The 4,149-nt window shown below is 39.9% G+C and overlaps 1 pseudogene; it reads right to left on the reverse strand.

The window, feature by feature from the left end:
* Nucleotides 1-3,885, reverse strand: part of LOC100956998 — a 14,116-nt pseudogene extending 10,231 nt beyond the window's left edge.
* Nucleotides 3,886-4,149: the final 264 nt, after the last annotated feature.

The raw sequence follows: 4,149 nt of genomic DNA on the forward strand, positions 1-4,149 counted from the left end.
TACCAATATTTCTTAGGTCCTCTACTTTTGTGCTATTAATTTTCTTCCTCAATTCATATAAGAGGGATGTGAGAAATTAAATATACTGCGCTATCAATGGAGAACTATTTAGCAGAAAGGAAAGCACCGGATGGCCAGAGAATTATTAGATGTTAATGAATTTTTATATTCCAAAATCACTAGAATATTCTCTGGACACGACATTAAAATTCATAAAAGGCATACATAAGCTTTTAGGCTGTTTTTTAAATGTTCAGAATATTAGGGGATACATGTTTTTCTTGTATACTTTACTTTTAAAGGTGTTGATTGCTTACTTGTTGATTCAATCAAGTGATAAGTGTACTGTTTCTAAAATTAGTGTTCTTGGGGATGTCACGTTAACTCATTAAGGGATTTTAGGAAACAGCTACTTTATAGAAAAAAATTAGCATTTGCAACAACAACAAAATGCCAGTAAAAGAAATGTATCTCTGTGTTCTGCCCCAATCCCAGCACTTCCTCCTCCTTCCAGTAGTCTCTGGAGCTGCAGTTATCCAATCTTCTCTGGGTGTGCAAATTTCCTGAAGCCACCTGAACTGAGCTCTCTCCTGTTTGCTCATCAGTAGCAGAGAAATTACCTAGCTAACTTCTTTCTTCCCTGCCTCTTTGCCCACTCACAAGCCCTCTTAGTTTGCAAAAAAAATACTTCGTGCAATCTGCCATCTGCATTCTTTGGATGGATTATTTCCACCACCTCTTTCTTCTTGATTTAGCTATAACATAGTAGATCTACAATCTCAGTTTCTCTATCATGCAGTGTCATCCTCCAGCTAGGATCATGCTCAGAAATAAGAGCAAAAGAATGCTTTCCCTTGAATCTAGGTTGGAAGTGGTCTTCAGTGGTGCCTCTTACACAGTTCTCTACAGTGAACTCTACACCCTAGTTATTCAGGGCGTTCTGAGGACCAACAGCACTGGAGACGCATGAGAACGCATTAGGACTGTAGAATTACAGACCTGCTCAATCATGATGTGCATTTTTAACATGGTCCCCATTGACTACTGAATGTTTGAGAAGCTCTGGTCTTTAAAGAGTGTGAGTCCACATTTCTGTATCTAAAAATATCCTTTGGAATATAGCCTCAGTTCCTCCCAGTCACTTATTCCACACTAAAATGGCATTTAAAATCTCAAAGATTCCAATGGAATGTTACTGGGCTACAGCTTTTGTGACCTCTCCACGAATTAGCCTATTGTCTTCTAGCCACCTCCATCCAACTGAACCATATGCAATGCAGAACCATCACTTTATACGACATAAAACTGCATACCAGTACCACTCCACACCCCATCAGACAGCTCTGCAGGACCAGGGGCATTACACCTTAATGTCCTTCCAATAGTGACAATCATAGGGATAACAGGGAAGTTGGTGCTACTTCTCTCACACATTTTGGCACTGGAAGCTCATTTTATTATATTCTTCCCATCTAAAAACTTGATCTACCTTTTATTTAGGAAGTATTTGATGGGACCACCCTGCCATACATCCATCTGCTCCTTCTCCATGTACTCCCTGTCCTGTCTGCTTTACCAATTCTTCACCCCCTTTCATAAACCTGTGCTCTTCCTCATCTCCTAACTTTGCTCGGACTATATTGAGATGGGACTAAAGATTCAGCTCCTATAGTTATACTCTGGATTTCTCGATCACCATCTGTTGCCGGTACCTGAGAAGACATACAATTTATCACTGTTTTGCTTCCTTTTTTTTTCTATCATACATATCTAAAATCAATGTTGGTTTTAGGTGCACATGTTCTTCAATAAACCTTCTTTCACATTACATTTTCCATTAGATGCAGTGCTTACCCTTTACTTGTTTTGGTACTGTCTTGGTTCCACTTGAATTTTCCCTCCTAGAAGAACGACCAATATCCTCCTTGGTAAGATTGTCTGATAAATTCTGTCAAAATTAACATCAACATTGAGTTTCAATTACATATTGTTATAACAAGTGGCACCATGATTTCCTAATCACTTTCATCAAAAATGTTTGAATTTTCTACTCTAAGATTTTTTTTTTTTACCTTGAAAGAAGGAAGAATGTATTGAATACCAAATCATTGCAACTATACATATGCTTTCTATATGAATCTTACCTCCCACTTGTGTATGGCTATTCACTGTATACATAGTATTAACAGCCAAGGAAACATATTTGAAGGCAAAACATTAATTCATGTCATAGCCGAAAAAGGAACTTACTTCACCGTCCATAACATGAAAGTCATTTTCCACCATAAACAGATGAACTTGTATAAAATACAATATATGGGTTATCATACTTCTGGCATTACATCCTTAAAATATTTCTCACTCTAGATATATGTCAGCATTAACTTTAGATACTGGCATAATGGGCAACGTTAGAGTATGTCATATTGAGTATAGGGTCAACAATTTCAGTAGCACTGCTTTATTTAAGTCAATAAGGCCTTGAAGGTATCTAAATGTTTTGTGATACAATTTTTACTGATAGGGAAAATTGTTGAAGATAAAGAAGCCCTATTATAAAATAAACTTACTTTATGTATATTTAAGTAAAAGCAAGCAGATAGTACATATACCATGCAACTCCTTCCCAATTAGGAAACAACTTCGAGAAAAGTATGGCTAGCCTTAACTAAAAAGGGAAGGATGGGAATAGAGAACATGTCTCTTAGAAGCACATTATACTAATGAACATAAAAATCATGATGAGGATGGTGACCCTTGGTTCTGCTTTCTGGTCATTGTAGGAGGTAAGAGTAAAATAGGGAATGGATGTGATTAATAATACCACACAAATTGGAAAATCAGAATGGACCAGACAACTAACAAAGGAAAAAACAGCAGTGGCGAGGGAACCATGTATCTTGTTTTGAACTTGAACCTTTTCTTCTCTGAAGGGGAGAGTTCTACCAGTAACATGCCTTCCGTATTCTGATTCATTTGCATAATTCGCTGTATTTCTTGCTTCATAAACACATATGCCTTTGATGATCTGTCTCTATGTGGTGGGGAGGGATGCATATTTTCTGATTCAGTTTTCATGATTTATACTTCTTAGATTCACAGAACTCATCAAATGCCTCATGAACACGTTCAGTATGTACTTTTTTCCCTTCATCGTAAGTGCCTATAGCAGCAGAAGCACTGTGCCCTTTTGCTTGAATAAGCACACGCTTCATATCTTTGCTGTTATCAAGTTGCAAATTTTGCATCACTATATTGAAACATAGTTCTGAAATCTAATTTCCAATTAACGATTTTTGGGTTCCTATTTCCTGCAACATCTCTACCAAATTCTTAGTGTTGAGGGGAGGAGGTAAGGCAGCTGGCAGAGCCACTTTCAACACAAATTCTCTAACAGACAGAGAGATAATGGCCAGAAAGAACCCAATAAAGCTGTGAGCCTGGGGATTCTTTTGTCTGGCATAACAGTTGGACAAATATTTTCCCTGCCATTCTGAACTCTCAGTCCATCTTTCCCCCCAGCCTGGTGGTCTGGAAGCCTATCCCCTACAGAGCTCAGAGTGTCTGATGGTTCCTTGCTAGTGCTGGGCATTGTATGGGCCAGCTGTGCTGAAAGTGTGACATGAGAAATAGTGGAGAGATACAAGGGGAGGGGGACTGGCCTGGTGCTGCATAAGCACATAGCAGCAGTTGGTAGAGGCCTGGGGACCCATGTGGTGGCACAGCAGCAGTGATAGAAGCCTGCTCCCTCTGGGTTCAAATATTGGAGAGCCACCTCCCAGATTCTATGGACCACTAGAGAGAGCCCAACCTCACCTTGCAGGGGGTACCAGAGGAGGAGTGTGGCTGGGTCAGAGACGCATTCTCTGAGGGAGTAAAACACATGCTGAGACAAACCCCAGCTTGGAGAAGACTCAGGGAGAACATGCCCCAGTTTCCAATGAGCACCAAAAGGTGTCAGGTTTCAGCTCCCCTTGCCTGCTGGTGGCAGAGTGCGGCAGCCTGGTTGAGGAATCATGGACTCCCCTTTGACTCTGGCAGGTACAGATCCCTGGAGCATTTGCTCATTAGAGGGAACTCGGCAACAGAACTTCAGGATTACCATTGACTGCTTCTGGTAGATGTGAAAAATGAGAAAAGAGTTCCAAT

The sequence above is a fragment of the Otolemur garnettii genome, unplaced genomic scaffold (genome assembly GCF_000181295.1).
Source record: "Otolemur garnettii isolate 467f Iridium unplaced genomic scaffold, OtoGar3 scaffold00326, whole genome shotgun sequence".
In the NCBI taxonomy this organism is placed as follows: Eukaryota; Metazoa; Chordata; class Mammalia; order Primates; family Galagidae; genus Otolemur; species Otolemur garnettii.